The following is a 21,999-nucleotide window of genomic DNA, read 5'->3' on the forward strand; positions in this document are numbered from 1 at the left end:
CATTAAGGAGGACACAAAATTGTGGAGTCATAGTTACTTCGTCAACTACAAGTTATGTTACTGTCCGGGACAATAATCCACAGGAGGGAGATGTCGATTATTATGGAATTCTTACGGACATTATTGAGTTAGATTATTATGGAAAACAAAAGGTTGTGTTGTTTCGGTGTGACTGGGTTGATGTAAATAGAGGCATAAAAAGAGATAGATTCGTGTTTATAATGGTGAATTTCTCTTGATTAATTCACACTGGTCAACGATTGATGGATGAACAATATGTATTTTCTTCTCAAGTGAAACAAGTATTTTACTGTCACGATCTAATGGTTGACGGTTGGTATGTTGTGCTCCGTAATACTCCTAGAGACTTAATAGACATCGGGGATGGAAGTAGAGATGACATTGAAACAATATCATAATGTTTACCTCTACTACCACAAAACATATATGAAACTATCACTAATACACCACAATTTCAATGGGTTCGAGAGGACGTTGATGAAGATATTTATGACAACTAACACTACATAAGAATGTCGTAAGATTTTATATATTAATTAATTTATTTATAATATTATAACTTTTACCATGTTAGCTTTCATTATATTCATTAATTAATTCATTTTCTTATTATAAATTTTTGTTTATTACAAATATCATGCCGAGGAGAAAAATAAGTGATTTGCGGGTTGTTCGAGCTTCTGAAGACCATGAACAAAAAAATAACGAGGAATCGAATGCAGTTGACTCTTTCGAAGTTCCTGAAACTGTTGAAGAAGTAGAAATTCAAGGTAAACTTTGAAACTTTATTTAATAGTTTGTTCATTTTCAAAACTTACATTTAATAATTTCTTATATAGTTGAAAATGAGAACGCACAAGAGTAGAGGGCGTACAACGTTGAAGGAATTATACTAACTTCCTCTTTGGCACCGTGTCAAAGTTTCAAGAAATGATGACGATCAATCTATTGGCCCAGAAGCATGTCTTCTATCCGGTTACTTAGGTATAGTTGGACGTAATGTTAATCTATTACCGATCAATTATGAGTCATAGCGCGAAATGTCTACTAGTAACAAAAATCAGGCGTTGGATTTTATTAAGGTAATAATGTCATTATAATAGACACTCTATAACAATTCAATAATAATTTATACTTATGTTGAACATTTATTTGTTGCATAGGAGAAATTTTCTTTAGAGGTATCTGACGATTATATGAAGCAAGCGTTACGGAAGAGATATAGAGATCACAAGAGCGCATTAAAGAAGAAATACTTCAAGAATGATCTCAGCCTTGAAGAGAAGCTATAAACAGTTCCACCTGGAATGCTCAGGTACCAATGGGAAGATGTTAGATTCTGGAGTTTACAAAACGGACAGGTATGATGTATTTTTCAAAAATAATTTTAACGATTTATAAATCATCAATAAAATTGGTTTTTTGACATTATAGGACCGAAAGCATGTTGTGTTGTTAGCAGACAACAACAAAAGTTTACGCACTCGGCTGGATCAAAAAGCTTTGCTTGTATAGCTAATGAGGAGGTATTATAAATTATCCACAGAGTTATTTGTATTCCATGTACATGCTAACTTAAACTAATTATATTATGGTACATTGTAGGAAAATACATCTGGTTCTAAAGTTGGATGAATCTAACTTTTCGACGTGACACATACAAAGAAAGATGTCACTCCTATGACTGCTGAAGCTGCAGAAATTATGGTACGTTTATTGGATAGATATTTAAAATTTACCTGACTTTATTTATATCTGTAGCATGACATTTTTATTTAAATTAATTATTCACTTTATTATTAAGAAAAATTGTGTGAGAAAAAAGCAGAGTATCATGCTACTGCTTCGAATCAAAGTTTTATTAATGAGGATGACATTGAAAACCAAGCTATTAATGACGTTTTGGGTCCTGAAAGATATGGTCAGGTGCGCTGTCAAGGATCATTCGTTACTCCCACCAAATATTTTGGGTCCAGTTCATCTCAGTACATATTGTCACAGTCTCAGTCTCAGTCTTCCTAATTAGAAGTTAGTCGTTTAAAACAAAAGTTGGCTGAAATGGATCAACAAATGACTAACATGAAAGTCGAAAATGAAGTAAGGGAAGCAGAGATAACAGCAATAGAAGCACAGAGAGAAGCATCGATAGCACAGAGAGAAACATCATATCAGCAAAGATGTCAAGAATTTGAAAAATAACTTGATGATATAATGCAGATGTTACAGAAAATGCAACCTCAGAATCCACTATCATAGTCTTATTTATATTATCAGCAGATTGTTAATATTGTTGAATCGTGTTTAACTGAATTGATATTATGTTAATGAAACTTTTATTTATTATATTCGATTTGATGTTGTTTGTTATGGATATAGAGTTTGATGTCATGTTTGTTGGATAATGGAACAAGTTGAAAAAAATAGATTTGGGGTAATCGAAGAAAATATTTAAATTGTTTAAATTATGTGTTCTTTAGCGGTGTTTGTAACAGAAAACGCCGTTATATACCATATATTTTGCGGCGTTTGTATCCTAAAAACGTCGCAATAGACAGACCTTTTGCGGCGTTTATATGAAAAATACCGTTATATACCAGACCTTTAGCGGTGTTTGTATCCAAAAAAAAGCTGTTATATACTTGATTTTTTGCGATGTTTGTATCTGAAAAACGCTGCCAAATATCTTAAGCTTTTGAGGCATTTGTAAAAACGCTGTTACATACATACACATTTTACGGTGTTTGTGGGAAAAATGCCGTTAAATCTCAACACATTGTGTCGTTTGTTAGTGACCAAAATATAAGTTTAGTGATGTATTGATTTATTGTTTATGAACTATGGCTACCTGATATGTTGTAATACCCCAAATTTTGGTTAGTGACCAATATATAAGTTTTGAAAATCTAGTGGCCAAGTATAAATTAGGAAAAGTTTAGGGATCTAAGTGGTAATTTTCCCAAAAATATTTTTTCTATAAATATATAGTTTACTTTTGAGAGTGAGTTTTTATTGAAATTAGATTCATGATTCGGGATTTACGTTGAAAACTAGAAAGGGTTAAAGTCCGATAAGAAATCGGTAAATCGAATATAATAGAAATTTCTGAAAAAATTGAAGAATGATAAATTAGGCTTAAAAATATTATTTCCACATGTAAAAATGATGGAAAATAATATGGATCGTTGGATTTGAGTATTTATTTTCATGTTTAATTTGGATTGTTTAATCAAAGTGGTAAAATTGTAATTTTTGGAAAGTTGCTTGGTAAAATTGGAACGGGTAAAATATTTTGTTCATCTTTACTTTGGAAAGATGATAAGATTATGTGTCTTGGTATTATTATAAATATCAAGTTTCATTAATGTCAAAATGAGCATTTCTCATTAAATGAATATAAATATTCATTTAAGCTTAAATAAATGTTAAATTAACATGAAAATTCATGAAATTCATAAAACTTAGGCTATTTTTCATCTTCATTTCGTGCTCTCCATGACCTAAATAAGAGATATTTTATTTTTTATTTTTGAGCAATTTTCTTTGGATTTTGGAACATGCAGTGAAATAGAAAATTGTTCTATTCGAAAAACCTATCTTTTGGTACATTTATTGCTTACTAATTTGGTTTCTGTTCAAATATCCCAAATTTTAGGGTTTATGTTCAAATTAAGGTTATGGAATCGATGAAGGATTTTGATGTTTTTGAGGTTGTAGAACCAATTTCAAGCATGATTTATGATTAAAATCAATTATACATGTCTATATAAGTTATGGGTAATTTCGGCCTTATAACACCCCAATTTAGGGGATAAGATTTAGAAATTATAAAGTGGTGGATTTAATTTGGTATTTTGAAAGAAACAGTGGGTTAAATTGTAAAATTTTAAAGTTGGTAGACCGTTTTATGAAGTGCATGAAGTTCAATGGCTAAACTCTTGGTTTAACCATTTTTATTTATGAGATGATATAAACCCCTATTCTCGTATGTTTCTGAAAATTTTTTGCAGTTTTCCCTCTCCGATCAACCAACTTTCAACTCTGATCTACTTGCCGTCCGACCTCCGATCGACGAACCGAAACCACCATCGTGTTCGTTGTCGAGCGAGGAACAAAACCCCTCAAACCTTTCGTCATGAACTTTGCCATTCGTCGTTAATTTCAGTCAGACGTATCGTCGGTAATAACTCGATTTTAGTTAGTTTTTCATCGATTCATGACGATCGGGTCATCCGTTTACGAAACCTCCCGCACCATCGTGTTCCTTGTGCCGTTCCGAGTCCACCGGTGTCCTCCCTTTTCTCCGGCGGCGGCGGCGCTTGTGGAGGTGAAGCGGTCAAAGTTTTTGATTCGCTGAAATCGAGCTCTCCGCCGTTCAAAAATTTGAACTGAGCTTTGTAAGTATCTCGAAATCGCTCAAAATAATTTTTAAATTTTTTTTTGTGAATTTTACGCTGCCAGAACAGTACCCACGCCCCCACGCGCTGCCACCGTGCGTGGGGATGGTCCAAATGACCAGTTTGATCGGTTTTGGTGCATATTTGACCGGTTTGACCTGTCATAACCCGACCGACCCGACCCGTTGACCGTTGACCGGCGTTGACCACTGTTGACCAAAACTTTGACGTGCTTTGACCGGGCATTAAACGACCTTTGACTTTGACCGAGTATACCTATCCTGACATTTTTTGATGTTCCAAATCCGATTCCGCTGTCCTTTTTTCGAAATTCGAACTCGAAGGCCTCAAAATTGCCGGTCAAACCCGTTGACTTTGATTTTGACCGAAAATTCCAAATTTTGAAAAGTCATATTTTATGCTTTCGACGTCTTGAATCCGAATCTGAAGTCCGTTTCGCCAAATTCGAACCCGATAAGCTATTTTTCACTGATTTATCACCCGATTCGATCCGTTTATCGCAATTAAGCTCCGTTTCTGATATAATTTATGTTGATATGTATCTGAGGAATTATTGGAAGTTGAATTAAAGATCAAAGGCGTTCGAATGGAATTTTTATGGTCAATCAGTATTGCACGGAAATCGAGGTAATACTTTACTACCTCTTTATGCTTTATAGAACATGTTGGTATTGGTAAATGCATGAATGAAAATGTTTGGTCTCATATGTGTAATTAATAAAGATCTACATTTGATACGAATACGGTAGCAAGTAGGTAACTGAATATGACTCAGATGACTATTATAAGAGATTGAGGAATTGTTAGAATTAAATTACAAGTTTGTGATTGGTGATAAAGAAATCAACCCTGGATTTGTAACTTATATTTTATATCATCAAAGGTTAAATGTTAAAGGTACTTGGATGGGAAATTATGAGAATACTTCGGTAGGGTAAAATTACAAAAATACCCTTATGTTGTAGGATGTTAAGAATTATCCCTGGAAGTTGGTTAATAACTCTGAAAGAACATATTGATCTGATATAATTACAGATGTGCATAAGAAATGTTAGTTTTTATTTGAAAATTATGGATAACCGGTTTTAATCCTAGGAGAGTTTGTGAATGATACTAGAAGTCTGTTAAGAGAACCGTTTCAAGATCAGAGAGTGTTCAAGACAACAATTAATCATAGGATCTCTAAATTATATTATTTTCATTAAGAGCTAATATCGAAATCATCTGGTTAAGAAATTACGAAAATGCCCTTGAAAGGTAAAATAGTCCGAGTTGACCCTGAATGAGAAAATACTTTGAGGATTTGTACTTAACTCGATTAAGTACGGATTTGATTGTTAAGATCCTGACTTAGTGTAGGAAAATTCCTGATATCCCGTTTGTAAAATCTGAGAAGGCACTTGACCCGGAAATATCCGAGTTATGAGTAAATACCTGAAGAACAATTTGTCGGGGGTGTTCTGTTGTCAGAATTATTTGAAAGGACTAAAATAAATGATAAGATTGAATTTAATAGTAAGATCGGACGGAAGGAAAGGATTGAAATACACTGTTGTAAAATGACCAAAATACCCCTGTAGTGGAAATGACCTAAGAATACCACCAAGCTCAAGAATGATTGGATATCTTCGAGCTCTGAAATAAATGGAATAAAAATGAACACAAAATTACCAAAATACCCTTTTGTACTATTCTAAGTAAATGCCTTGGATTAATTAAGGAATCCAAATAAGCATAGGTATTGGACTACCTTTAAAAAGTTATAGAACACAGCTTAAGTAAGCCGATCAACTTTAATGATATGTCAGTAGCTGAACGACATAGATATTACTTGAATGCGTGTTCGTCTTCTTAAGTTTAGCTCGATGATAATTTTTGGAAGTATTCTGCTCAGCTCAATTCTAGATCGCATTCAGTATTAAGAATTGGACGTTTGTTCGACAAATCAACCAAGAAGACCAAATTGAATGGATCTGAAGTACAATATATATCTGAAATACAGGAACGTTGTATTACTCTGGAAAATCCCGAAGTAACTGGAAGGGACTTGGATGCTAAATGAACTAAGTAACTTCAATGATTGAGGATTAAGTAAGTGATTAGGTTAAGCCTGGAAATTTGGATGAATTTACATGATGTATCGCCCTTATGGAACATGAACTACAAATCAAGCACGTCAGTATTTCATGATATAGTGGAACCTTGGAAATGAAATAAAGACCATTAGAATATCTATTCAGTGATGATTCTGAAGATGATCTATGGACAAGAATTTGTGGTATTAAAGAGTAAATACCCTAGAAGGAAAATGAATTGACCAGTCGACATAGATTGTTAAGGTTCTAAATCTTCGTTCTCAAGTTGTTCGATTATCCGATCAATTGACATGGATGTAAAGGATTCTGAATACCCTTCTGATTACGTAAAGCTTCTGAAAACTGTCCGAATAAGATATGATCCTGATAATTCACATTTTGAATAACTGATGATTCTGTCAGTTAATGAACTCTTCAAATAGTGATTCTAAATTCCAACATTCTATCGACATACCGAAGAACTGTTTCTCTGCCTGATACAATACCTTTAAATAATACCTGTAAACTATGGTGTGTTCCCTAATCACCTGGATATTTTACCTGATTTTTGATTTGATTTCTATTATAATACCTGACCTGGATTCTGATCGGATACTTGACCTGGATTCTGATCGGATACTTGACCTGGATTTTGATCTGATACTTGACCTGGATTATGTTATGATTTTTGATATATACGTTTACGGACGGAACATGTTTTTCTTGGGGGGTAATGTTGGAGGAAGTATACCTGGAGGCTCCTCGGCTGTGTGCTCAGGGCATACTGGACTTGACGGTGGGTGTATGGTTCTGGGGAACCTGCACATTTTGGACTTGACGGATGGGGGTATATATATATATATATATGTTTTAAAAGATCTGTATCTTTTTACTGGTTTTACGGGAACACACTAGATAACCTATTCTGATCTCCTGAACTCAGTCATCCGAAATATTTGTCTGAACTGAAAGCTCATTGTCCGTTACCATCTGAAATATCAGTAGGATCTCTGCTCAGCATAAAAATCTGTAAATGTTTGGAAATAATAATTATATGTATGTTTATCTGTATATGCACGTTCTTCAGCATCATCTGGTAGTTCTGTATTACTGAGGTTTTCGAAGCTCACTCTATTAATCACCTTTTTCAGGTTAAAAGAATTGTACCAGTGCATCTATCGACTTCAGTAAGAGAGTTCTTCCGGCATTGTTGCAGAGTATGGTACATGTGATTAGGGGGCATGTAATTGTATTTTGATTTATATACGATTTTGGAAATTTGTTTTATTTTTAAATAGCGACAACTGATTTTATAAGTTACACGTTTCAATAAAAGTTTTAAAATTTCCGCTATTTTTACAGTGGGTCGCTCCGGTGGCCCAAATGTGACACCCCGAATCGGATCTGGTTACCCGCATCGGTCTGGGGGGTTACATTTAGTGGTATCAGAGCCTTGGTTTGAGTCAAAATTTTCAAGATAGATCGGCCGGTCGAATGTCAAAATATGTCTGATCAATACATGCCCCTAGACTACAATTGTACTTCTCTGAGCCGGAACTCCAAGGTTGAGTCTCTATCTGTAACAAGAGAACCGAAATTTCTATCTGTTAAGGCTATACTTGTACAAAAAGGAATACCTGTAACATCTGTCTAAACGCTCTAAAGTACCTCACGAGCCATGTGAGAGTTAATTATCTGAGAAATTCTGACTCGACTCTGGAAATGAAATTGGGATATGCTACTGCTCTATGAGCCTATTCTCATGACCAAGACTGAATTGATTACTCAAGAAAATTTTCGTTCAGATTCTTTTATTGAAATGAGAGAAAGTTCTGATAAGAATGTATACTCAACTAGTTAGGGATTAGTGGAGGATTCGTATTTCTATAAGAGCTACATGAAAGATATGAAAGAACTAATGGAAGTTTCATTTATGCAATTATGTGACACGAATGAATTTCGGGGATGAAATTCTTTTAAGGAGGGGAGAATTGTAACACCCCAATTTAGGGGCTAAGATTTAGAAATTATAAAGTGGTGGATTTAATTTGGTATTTTGAAAGAAACATTGGGTTAAATTGTAAAATTTTAAAGTTGGCAGACCATTTTATGAAGTGCAGGAAGTTCAATGGCTAAACTCTTGGTTTAACCATTTTTATTTATGAGATGGTATAAACCCCCATTCCCGTATGTTTCTGGAAAAATTTTCCAGTTTTCCCTCTCCGATCAACCAACTTTCAACTCCGATCTACTTGCCGTCCGACCTCCGATCGACGAGCCAAAACCACCATCGTGTTCGTTGTCGAGCGAGGAACAAAACCCCTCAAGCCTTTCATCATGAATCGTCGCCGTTCGTCGTTAATTTCAGTCGGACGTATCGTTGGTAATAACCCGATTTTAGTTGGTTTTCATCGATTCACGACGATCGGGTCATCCGTTTACGACACCTCCCGCACCATCGTGTTCCTTGTGCCGTTTCGAGTCCACCGATGTCCTCCCTTTTCTCTGGCGGTGGCGACGCGTGTGGAGGTGAAGCGGTCAAAGTTTCCGATTTGTTGAAATCGAGCTCTCCGCCGTTCAAAAATTTGAACCGAGCTTTGTAAGTATCTCGAAATCGCTCAAAATAATTTTTAGAAATTTTTCTGTGAATTTTACGCTGCCAGAACAGTATCCACGCACCGCCACTGCTCGTGGGGATGGTCCAAATGACCAGTTTGATAGGTTTTGGTGCATAGTTGACCGGTTTGACCGGTCATAACCCGACCCGACCCGACCCGTTGACCCGACCCATTGATCCGACCCGACCCGTTGACCGGTGTTGACCACTGTTGACCAAAACTTTGACGGGCTTTGACCGGGCATTAAACGACCTTTGACTTTGACCGAGTAAACCTATCCTCACATTTTTCGACGTTCCAAATCTAATTCCGCTGTCCGTTTTTCGAAATTCAAACCCGAAGACCTCGAAATTGCCAATCAAACCCGTTGACTTTGATTTTGACCGAAAATTCCAAATTTCTGAAAAGTCATATTTTATGCTTTCAACATTCTGAATCCGAATCCGAAGTCCGTTTCACCAAATTCGAACCCGGTAAGCTATTTTTCACTTATTTATCACCCGATTTGATCCGTTTATTGCAATTAAGCTCCGTTTCTGATATAATTTATGTTGATATGTATCTGAGGAATTATTGGAAGTTGAATTAAAGATCAAAGGCGTTCGAATGGAATTTTTATGGTCAATCAGTATTGCACGGAAATCGAGGTAATACTTTACTACCTCTTTATGCTTTATAGAACATGTTGGTATTGGTAAATGCATGAATGAAAATGTTTGGTCTCATATGTGTAATTAATAAAGATCTACATTTGATACGAATACGGTAGCAAGTAGGTGACTGAATATGGCTCAGATGACTATTATAAGAGATTGAGGAATTGTTAGAATTAAATTACAAGTTTGTGATTGGTGATAAAGAAATCAACCCTGGATTTGTAACTTATATTTTATATCATCAAAGGTTAAATGTTAAAGGTACTTGGATGGGAAATTATGAGAATACTTCGGTAGGGTAAAATTACGAAAATACCCTTATGTTGTAGGATATTAAGAATTATCCCTGGAAGTTGAATAATAACTCTGAAAGAACATATTGATATGATATAATTACAGATGTGCATAAGAAATGTTAGTTTTATTTGAAAATTATGGATAACCAGTTTTAATCCTAGGAGAGTTTGTGAATGATACTAGAAGTCTGTTAAGAGAACCGTTTCAAGATCATAGAGTGTTCAAGACAACAATTAATCATAGGATCTCTAAATTATATTATTCTCGTTAAGAGCTAATATCGAAATCATCTGGTTAAGAAATTATGGAAATGCCCTTGAAAGGTAAAATAGTCTAAGTTGACCCTGAATGAGAAAATACTTTAAGAATTTGTACTTAACTCGATTAAGTACGGATTTGATTGTTAAGATCCTGACTTAGTGTAGGAAAATTCTTGATATTCCGTTTGTAAAATCTAAGAAGGCACTTGACCCGGAAATATCCGAGTTATGAGTAAATTCCTGAAGAACAATTTGTCGGGGGTGTTCTGTTGTCAGAATTATTTGAAAGGACTAAAATAAATGATAAGATTGAATTTAATAGTAAGATCGGACGGAAGGAAAGGATTGAAATACACTGTTGTAAAATGACCAAAATACCCCTGTAGTGGAAATGACCTAAGAATACCACCAAGCTCAAGAATGATTGGATATCTTCGAGCTCTGAAATAAATGGAATAAAAATGAACACAAAATTACCAAAATACGCTTTTGTCCTATTCTAAGTAAATGCCTTGGATTAATTAAGGAATCCAAATAAGCATAGGTATTGGACTACCTTTAAAAAGTTATAGAACACAGCTTAAGTAAGCCGATCAACTTTAATGATATGTCAGTAGCTGAACGACATAGATATTACTTGAATGCATGTTCGTCTTCTTAAGTTTAGCTCGTTGATAATTTTGGAAGTATTCTGCTCAGCTCAATTCTAGATCGCATTCAGTATTAAGAATTGGGCGTTTGTTTGACAAATCAACCAAGAAGACCAAATTGAATGGATCTGAAGTACAATATATATCTGAAATACAGGAACGTTGTATTACTTTGGAAAATTCCGAAGTAACTGGAAGGGACTTGGATGCTAAATGAACTAAATAACTTCAATGATTGAGGATTAAGTAAGTGATTATGTTAAGCCTGGAAATTCGGATAAATTTACATGATGTATCGCCCTTATGGAACATGAACTACAAATCAAGCACGTCAGTATTTCATGATATAGCGGAACCTTGGAAATGAAATAAAGACCATTGGAATATCTATTCAGCGATGATTCTGAAGATGATCTATGGACAAGAATTTGTGGTATTAAAGAGTAAATACCCTAGAAGGAAAATGAATTGACCAATCGACATAGATTGTTAAGGTTCTGAATCTTCGTTCTCAAGTTGTTCGATTATCCGATCAATTGACATGGATGTAAAGGATTCTGAATACCCTTCTGATTACGTACAGCTTCTGAAAACTGTCCGAATAAGATATTAACCTGATAATTCACATTCTGAATAACTGATGATTCTGTCAGTTAATGAACTCTTCCAATAGTGATTCTAAATTCCAACATTCTATCGACATACTGAAGAACTGTGTTTCTCTGCCTGATAAAGTACCTCTAAATAATACCTGTAAACTCTGGTGTGTTCCCTAATCACCTGGATATTTTACCTGATTTTCGATTTGATTTCTATTATAATACCTTACCTGGATTCTGATCGAATACTTGACCTGGATTCTGATCGGATACTTGACCTGGATTTTGATCTGATTCTTGACCTGGATTATGTTATGATTTTTGATATATCCGTTTACGGACGAAACATGTTTTACTTGGGGGGTAATGTTGGAGGAACTATACCTGGAGGCTCCTCGGTTGTGTGCTCAGGGCCTTACTTACCGGTTCCTCGGTTGTGTGCTCAGGGCCTACTGGACTTGACGGTGGGTGTATGGTTCTGGGGAACCTACATATTTTGGACTTGACGGATTGTGTTATATATATATATATATATATATATGTTTTAAAAGATCTGTATCTTTTTACTGGTTTTACGGGAACACACTAGATAACCTATTTTGATCTCCTGAACTCAGTCATCCGAAATATTTGTCTAAACTGAAAGCTCATTGTCCGTTACCATTTGAAATATCAGTAGGCTCTCTGCTCAGCATAAAAATCTATAAATGTTTGGAAATAATAAGGATATATTTATTTATCTGTATATGCACGTTCTTCAGCATCATCTGGTAGTTCTGTATTACTGAGCTTTTCGAATCTCACTCTATTACTCACATTTTCAGGTTAAAAGAATTGTACCAGAGCATCTATCGACTTCAGTAAGGGAGTTCTTCCAGCGTTGTTGCAGAGTATGGTACATGTGATTAGGGGGCATGTAATTATATTTTGATTTATATACGATTCTGGAAATCTGTTTTATTTTTAAATAGCAATAACTAATTTTATAAGTTACACGTTTCAATAAAAGTTTTAAATTTTCTGCTATTTTTACAGTGGGTCGCTCCGGTGGCCCAAATGTGACACCCCAGATTAAATCTGGTTACCCGCATCAGTCTGGGGGGTTACATGCCTAACCTTAATCCTGGAGGAAGTTTATGTTATGAATAAATTTGATTAGGACTTTGATTGTAGAGATTTTATAAGGTTGAAACAAGGTTGATTTCATGCTTGAATCAATTCAAAATCGAGTAAAATCATGAAAACCCTAGTCTTGGGTACATAAACCATTAGGCCTTGAGGAAGATAATGGGGAATGTAACCCTATCAGACCGATGCGGATAACCCGATCCAGTCTGGAGTGTCACATTAGGGCACCGGAGCGACCCACTATAAAAATGGCGGAAAATTTAAAACTTTTATTAAAACATGTAACTTATAAAATGATTTACCAGAATGAAGAAATAAAACAGATCTTCAGACTCGTATATAAAACAAAATATAATTACATGCCCCCTAATCACCTGTACCATTCTCTAATAACAACACCGGAAAAACTCCCTTACTGAAGTCGATAGCTGCGTTGGTACAATTCTTTTAACCTGAAATGTTGAGTAATAGAGTGAGCTTCGGAAAGCTCAGTAATACAGAACTACCAGGTGATGCTGAAGAACGTGCAGATACAGATAAACATAAATTTTCTTATTGGTTCCGAACCTCTATGAATTTTAATGCATATCGGAGATTCTACTGATATTTCAGATAATAACGGATAATAAGTTTTCAGTTCAGATGGAAATATTTTGGATGTCTAGGTTTAGGAGATCAGAATAGGTTATCTAGTGTGTTCCCATAAAACCAGTGAAGAGATACAAATCTTTTCTTTTTAAACAGTAGTAGTTTAAAAACATATTTTTATTCAAAAACCATATTAATCCCTCCAACCAAACTCTCCATAATGTGTAGGTTCCCCAAAACCATACACCCACCTACACACCAAGTAAGGACTTACCCTGAGCAAAAGCAGAGGAGCCTGCAGTAACGATAACTTCCTCTAACAACACCCTCCCATAAAACGTTTATCAAAAATCATATTATTCCATCCAACCAACACTCCATAATGTGTAGGTTCCACAGAACCTTACACCCACCTGCACACCTACTAAATTCCATGATTCCATAAATCAGGAATAATTCATATTTTCCAGTGAAAAACAGGAAACCATATAACACATTTTAGGTAACCATAATTCATAAACCAGTAAATTCCATTATTTCATAAATCATGTACAATTCATACTTTTCGATGAAAACCGTAATTAGAGATCACATACCATATTGCCATGGTTCATAAACCAGTAAATCAATACTTTCGTGAAACTCATTTGAAACATATAAATTTGTCATTTAGTATATGTGGAACACGCTAGAGGATCAAAATATTTATCAGATATTCTTCAGAGATACTGGATAATCTTATTGGAGAGAGAAACAAGGATCTTCAGTTTACCGATAGAATGTCGGTATTTAGAATCACCATAGGAATAGTTCAATAACTAATAGAATCATCATTTATTCAGAATATAACTTGAGCTGATAAGGAAGAAATGAAGATTCAGGACATTTACAATCGGCGTCGATTTATCGGATTATTGAAATAACTTAAGTTTAACAACTCCCAAAACTAATGCATGTTGATCAGTCCATTCGTTGTCCTACCAGGTATTCACTCTTTAATACCAATAATTATTGTCCATAAATCAACTTTTGAGTCATCACTGAACATATCTTAAGGAGACGAACAAATACTCTAATGGTCTTTATTTCTTTTTCACGCTTCTACGATACCATGAAATGCTGACGTACTTGATTTATGGTTCATAATCCATAGGGATGATACATCATGTAAGTTCATCCGAATTTCCAGGCTTATCCTAATCACTTACTTAATCCTCAGTCATTGAGGTTACTTAATTCATTTAGCATTCAAGTCCATTCCAGTTACTTCAGGATTTTCCAGAGTAATTCAAAAGTTCCTAATTTCAGATACATATTGTACTTCTGATCCTTTCAATTTGGTCTTCGTAGTTGATTTATCGAACAAACGTTAAATTCTTAGTACTGAATATGATCTAGAGTTGAGTTGAGTTGAATACTTCCAAAATTATCATCGAGCCAAACTTGAGAAGACAAACACACATTCAAGTAATATATATGCCATTTAGGTATTGATATAGTTTTAGGGTTGATCTATTCACTTAAATTGTGTTCCATTACTTTTAAAGGTAGTCAAATTCCTATGCTTATTTGGATTCCTTAATTAATCCAAGACATTTACTTAGTATAGGCCATAAGGGTATTTTGATAATTTTGGTGTTCAGTTTTATTCCATTCATTTCAGAGCTCGAGGATATCCAATCATTCCTGAGCTTGGTGGTATTCTTGGGTCATTTCTATTTCATGGGTATTCTGGTCATTCTACATATCCGATATATTTCAATCATTTCCTTCCATCCTATCTTATTATTTAATTCCAATTTATAATTTATTTCAGTCATTTCGAACAATTCTGATAAAAGAGCACTCTCCGATAAATTGTTCTTCAGGTATTTACTCGTAACTCGGATATTTTCAGGTCAAGTGTCTTCTCAGATTTCTACCAACGGAATATCAAGAATTTTTCTACACTAAGTCGGAATCTTAACAATCAATTTCGTACTTAATCAAGTTAAGTACAAATCTTCCAAGTACTTTCTCATTCAGGGTCAACTCGGACTATTTTACCTCTCAACGGTATTTTTGTAATTTCTTAACCAGATAATTTCGATATTAGCTATTAACGAAAATAATATAATTTAGAGATCCTATGATTAATTGTTTTCTTTATCACTCTCTGATCTTGAAATGATTCCCTTAACAGACTTCTAGTATCCTTCACAAACCCTCATAGGATTAAAAACTGGTTATCCATAATGTCAAAGTAAAACTAACATTTTTTATGCACATCAATATTTTTATTAGATCAATGTGTCTGTAAAAACCTCTTATTCAACTTCCATATTCAAATCTTGTCTTTTTATAACATAAGGGTATTTTTGTAATTTTACCCTACCGGAGTATTCTCATAATTTCTCATCCAAGTACCTTTAACATTTAACATTTGATGAAATAAATTATAAGTTACAGATCCAGGTTGATTTCTTTATCACTAAGCACATAACTTGTAATTTTATTCTATCAATCCCTAAATTTCTTATAAAAGTTCTCTGAACCATAATCAGTTACCAAATTTCTACTGTATTCGGATCGAGTATAGAAATTCATTAACTACCCAAATGAGACCAACATTATCTTATTCATGCATTTACCAATATTCAAATGTTCCATAAAGCATAAAGATGTAGTAAAGTATTATCTCGATTTATGTTCCATACTGATCAACCATATAAATTCCATTCGAACGCCTTTGATCTTTAATTCAACTTCCAATATTTCCTCGGATCCATATCAACAAAAATCACATAAAAAACGAAGCTTAATTCTGAAAAACGGATCGAATCAAATAAAAAATCAATGAAAATTAGCTTACCAGATTCGAATTTGCCGAAACGGATTTCGGATTCGGATTTAGGACGTCGAAAGTATAAAATATGACTTTTCAAAAATTTGGAATTTTCGGTCAAAATCAAAGTCAACGGGTTTGACTAGCAATTTCGAGGCCTTCAGGTTTGAATTTCGAAAAACTGACTGTGGAATCAGATTTGGAACGTCGAAGAATGTCAAGATAGGTATACTCGATCAAAGTCAAAGGTCATTTAATGCCCAGTCAGAGTCGGTCAAAGTTTTGGTCAATTGTAGTCAACGCCGGTCAATGGTTAACAGTCGACAATTTTACACAAATAGCACCCTAACATAAATTAATGACCAAATTAGCCATATTCTACAAATATTTACTAAACTGACACCCGAATTTTACACAAATAGCAACCAATCATAAATTAATTACAAAATTATCACCCAGACGATGCCCACTCTCAAGGGTGGCACGTGCGGCGTGTGAACAGTAACCCTGTGTCGGAAAATTCTCGAAAAAATTCCTAAAAATTATTTTAAGCGATTTTGAGGCACTTACAAAGCTCGGTTCATAATTTTGAACGGCGGAGAGCTCGATTCTGAAACGTCAGAAACTTTGACGGTCTCACCCCTCCACGCGCCGGCGACGACTGAGAAATGGAGAACACTGGTGGACTCGGAACGATGCAAGGAACACGATGGTGCGGGAGGTGTCGTAAACGGATGGTCGGATCGTCGTGAATCGATAAAAAACCAACTGAAATCAAGTTATTACCGACCATACTTCCGACTGAAATTCACGACGAACGGCGATGATTCACGACGAAAGGTTTGAGGGGTTTTGTTCCATGTTCGACAACGAACACGATGGTGGTTTCGGTTCACCGATCGGAGGTCGGACGGTGAGTAGATCGAAGTTGAAAAGAGGGTTGAGGAGAAGAGGAAAATGATAAAATCTGCAGAAAAAACATACGAGAGGGGGTTATAATTCATTCCAAAAGAAAAATGGGTAAACTATGAGTTTAGCCATTGAACTTTTTGTATTTCTTAAAATGGTCTGCCAACTTTACGATTTTATAATTTAATACTCAATTCTCTTCCAAAATACCAATTAAATCCACCACTTTATAATTTCTAAAATTTAGCCCATAAATTGGGGTGTTACAGGGAAAATTTGTGAAAAAAAAATCATGTGGCTTAGAAATGATATTATAAAGGTTTTACAAGCCTTAGAAAAATATTTAGAGCAATCTGTAATTTTGTGAAAGTTAGGGGACCAAATTGTTAATTATGAAAAAGGTATGGGTTGTTGTATAATTGTTCAATAATTATTGTATTGTGCTGGAAATTTTTATTTGGAGACTGAAATTTAAGTTAGAAGGTGAAATTTAGCCATTTTGGAAAGTTGATAAAGTTTGAGTGCTAAATGTTAAACATTGAGAAAGTTAGTGGATTAAATGGTAAATATGGCATTATTGAGTTATTTGGGATAAAAGTTTAATGCTGGAAATTATTAGGCTTATTTGGGCCTTGAATTGAATAATTAATGACAAAAGCCCAATATGAATAAAAAGGAAAAATTAAGATGATTTTTTAGAATAATTAGCAATAATAGTACTTTTGGAGTATTATTATTATTAAGTATGAAATGTTAGTAAGAATACTAACTTATATATTATATTTGTATATGCTTTGTATAGATGCTCGTGTAGATCGTGATCGAACTCGTGATACGAGCAAAACGAAAGGCAAGGAAAAAGTTCAAGAATAATCGGATTCCGATAGTAAGACATACCAGGTGAGTGCATTTATTATGTATTTATATGATATGAGGACAACTTACGATGAGTCAACCTCGAATATTTTTATAAAAAACATGTTTTACCGTATTTTGAAATATTTTATAAAGTTTATGAAAATGATTTTTACGAATAAATTTCAGGGTATGAACTGCCCTAAAATAGATTGATGAACTTGTATATTATTTTTAACAGCTATCGATGTTTCAGAATAAATGTTTAATCTGCGAATTTGATTTAAAGGCCTATTATATGTGAATTGAGAGGCATAGGTGCATTTTGACATACTTGGAGTACAATGGTTATCAATCGATTTTGTTTAATGCATATGTTGCATTTTTCATATCAGTACTTTTGTGTACTTTCGATACTATATGTGGTTATCGATCGATTTTGTTTAATGCATATGTTGCATTTTCGTATCAGTACCTTTGTGTACTTTCAGCACTATGTATTCATGTATGGTATTCGTAATGAGTTTGTGAATTATCATTTCAATATATTAGTATAGTGTCATTGTTACTACAATACTTATATTTTCGTTTAGCACTTATGTGCATCTCATGTTCCTTGCATTCTCATTTGAAATACATTGGGCTATGAATAAATACTTTTGAATATATGGATTGATAGGTATGATGGGCATACTAAATATTGTTTCACATGTTATTTGACATAAACTTGGCTTATCAAGTCAGTTTTTATGTGTTTATGTATTTTATACGATATATCATATTTTGATCTTATAATGGTTTACTCATGTTTTTAAGATGCCTTATTTGTTTTATTTTGTCTCACAAAGTGAATACTTAGTGTGTGATTATTTTCACGCTTAGGTTTAGTGTACGAATCAGAGTGTGTAGTGCATCTTATATCATATGTTAAGGATTTCCTCATTAGTAACAGTATGACATCTCTTGATGTTTATTTTGATATTTCTAATTAGCATTTAATTAGATATCTTGTGATGTTCTGATAAGAAACTTGGTACTTGGTTGTAGTATTATATTATATTCGAACTTAAACTGTTATTTGATGGATTTTAAATGTTATTATATACATATATGTATTTGAAGAATGTTTTATAAACTATATTATTAATTCATTTATTTAAAGAAATAAAATTTTACTAGTTTTCAATTACGAAAATATTTTAAAAGTCATATGACATCTGTGACTCATGTACGGGGACATATACGGGAAATGGGTGTTGCATTTATTAGTATCAGAGCTATAGGTTTAGCCGATTTCGGCAAAAAATGAGTGTATTTTATGGGGGGGAATGGTGTACATTCCACTAGGATGACAAAATTTACTAATATAGTGTCAATATGATATTATTAATGTCACTCCTCACTAACTTAAGTTGTTATTATGTGTGTTAGATGTCGTGAACTAAGGATAAAGGTGAGAAAATTGATAACGTTGAAAGGAAGGTTGAGATTGAAATAGACCAAAAAAGATCCGATGTGACTTTAGTATCACGCTTTATAAGAGTTGAAGCTGTAAGGGATTTTTCTCCATTTTGTGGAAGAAATACCCCTAGTGTTTAAAGTAGTTACTGCACTAGAGGATCCATTAAAAAGTTTAAATGGATTACAAGAGAAGTTGAATCTTATGAGGATCCAGAGGAGATTATTTAATTCACTGATGACTCTGTGGTTTCTACATGTAAGCTTAAATATTTGAGGAATATTTAAGTTAAACATTAAGTTGCTTAAAGAAACGTTGATTTGAGTTAGAGGAAATAAGTAAGCAGTAAGTAAGTTGTCCCCTAAAATGTTTTAAAAAAATGAGTTATTAGTGAATTGGATGATAATTATGTTATCATTCTAAAGGTTTTAAAATGAGTTTGAATGAGAGTAGATGTTCAGTTTTATGATTGATAGAGTTACCATGCGAAGGTAAAATTTGTGGAATATATTGTCTACCCCTTCAATGCTATAATGAATTATCGCTTAGATTGCGGTTGATTTTTAAGAACTTGAAAAGTTTCGAGTTCATAGTGGTAGGAAAAAGAGTAAATTTGTTTAATAGTGTGATTTTAGCATTAACTGCTATGGAGTTATTGCTACAAAGTTGTCAAGTCTTCTTATTAAATGATGTAGACATTTAGACTTTCATTGTTGAGATGGAAAATGTTTCAACTCCTTGAGAATATTTTTAATGGATCCGAAAAAGTTATACGGATTACCTCAAGAATGAAATAAGGAATTTTAAAATAGAGGTATTCTATTCAACTTGATCTCAAGTGATATGATAGCGGTGAACCCTATGGGTCATGGTGCAAGTGTGAGTCGGACATGTAGTAAATATCCGATAAATATTCATGGGACTATGTTCCTGGTGAATCTGATGGGATTATCATTTGACGAGTTTAATATCATATTGGGCATGGGTTGGTTGTTTCTGCATTATGGTTGTTTGATTGTCGCAATTAACGATTATTTCATAAATATAAGGAGTATTTAGAAATTGTAGTGATTAGTTAAAAAACAAAATCACCGTCCAATGTGATACCGACAATGATTGCGAAGAAAATGATGTTAGAAGGATGTATAGCTTTTCTAGCTAATGTGATAGATACTCAAGTATCTTAAGTAAGATTGTATGATATTCCCACAACTCGGGAATTTCCAGATGTCTTTTCAGATGAATTACCTAGGTTACCTCCAAATCGAGATGTGGAATTCAAGATTGATGGTTATTAGGGTATTGAGCTTGTTTTTATGGTTTCATATCGAATGGATCTGACTGAGTTAAGAGAACTGAAGTCACAATTACAAGAGTTATTTGATCAAGGTTGCATCAGACCGAATGTTTCACCTTGGGGGTATATGTGTTGTTGGCGAAAAGAAAGATGAATCTATGCGGTTATGCATGGATTATCGACAGTTGAATAAAGTGACAATAAGAATAAGTATCCACTTCTGAGGATTAATGATTTGTATGATCGATTGGAAGGTGTATCAGTGTTCTCTAAGATTGATCTTTAGTCTGGATACCATCAATTAAAATTATAGAAGAGGATATTCCTAAGATAGATTTTCAGACGCGGTATGGACACTACAAGTTGTGGCGATGCCATTTGGTTTGACAATTTCTCTTGCAACATTTAAGGATTTGATTAATCTAGTGTTTCAATTTTATTTTAATCAAATTTTAATGACTCTTTGAGATAAACAGTTGTATGCCAAGCTATCAAATGTGAATTCTGGTTGATAGAAGTTTTTCTTGGCCATGTTGTTTCGGCAGATGGCATAAGGGTAGAACCCAAGAAAGTTCATGCTATAGTGGATTGGAACCCCCAAAGAACGTCTCAAAAGTTTAGAGTTTCTTGAGACTTTTTGGTTACTATCGAAGGTTTGTGAAGAACTTTTCGATGATAGCTTTATCGTTAACCAATATTTTAAGGAAATATATGCCTTTTGTTTCGACGAATAAGTGCCAAGAGAGTTTTGGAACGTTAAAGAAGATTTTAATAGAGGCACAAGTGCTTGTACAACCTAAGTCGGGTAAAGACCATGAGGTTTTTAGTGATGCATCTCATAACAGCTTGGGATGTGTGCTTATGCAAGAAGATAAAGTTGTGGCATATGCCTCGATACATTTAAAGACTTATGAGAAGAATTACCCAACATATGATTTAAAGTTGGCAACGGTCGTGTTTGCTTTAAATATTTGGTTTCATTATCTGTATGGTGAGCGGTGCTATATTTATACGGATCATAAAATTCGAAAGTACTTGTTGACTCAAAAAGAGCTGAACCTGAGACAGAGAAGATATATAGAGTTTTTAAAGGATTATGATGTGATCATTGACTATCATCCATGAAAGACTAATGTGGTGGCTGATGCACTTAACCGAAAGACTTTTACAGCCTTGATAGCTTTGGATGCACGTTTATATTTAAAGGAAGTCGATGCATTGATTGTCAAGTTAAAGTTAAAGCTGGAGCTTTTAGATCGGATAATAGAATTAAAAAGGAAAGACGAAAAGTGCTTGGTAAGAATTACACAAGTAGAAAATGGTGAGATTAAGGGCTTTGAGGTTTGGT

The 21,999-nt window shown here is 34.1% G+C and overlaps 1 long non-coding RNA gene across 3 annotated transcripts; it reads left to right on the forward strand.

Annotated features, from left to right (window-relative positions):
* The first annotated feature begins 751 nt into the window (after window positions 1–751).
* Window positions 752–2,316, forward strand: LOC120119144. Of its 3 annotated transcripts, none has more exons than XR_005515812.1 (6): window positions 752–791; window positions 872–1,103; window positions 1,185–1,382; window positions 1,456–1,547; window positions 1,627–1,728; window positions 1,938–2,316. It is a non-coding gene; the product is annotated as an uncharacterized LOC120119144 (long non-coding RNA). The 3 variants fall into 3 exon arrangements; XR_005515811.1 differs by having other exon boundaries at window positions 754–791; window positions 861–1,103; XR_005515813.1 differs by having other exon boundaries at window positions 754–791; window positions 861–1,005.
* Window positions 2,317–21,999: the final 19,683 nt, after the last annotated feature.

This window comes from Hibiscus syriacus, unplaced genomic scaffold (genome assembly GCF_006381635.1).
Source record: "Hibiscus syriacus cultivar Baekdansim isolate YM2019G1 unplaced genomic scaffold, ASM638163v2 tig00110331_pilon, whole genome shotgun sequence".
In the NCBI taxonomy this organism is placed as follows: Eukaryota; Viridiplantae; Streptophyta; class Magnoliopsida; order Malvales; family Malvaceae; genus Hibiscus; species Hibiscus syriacus.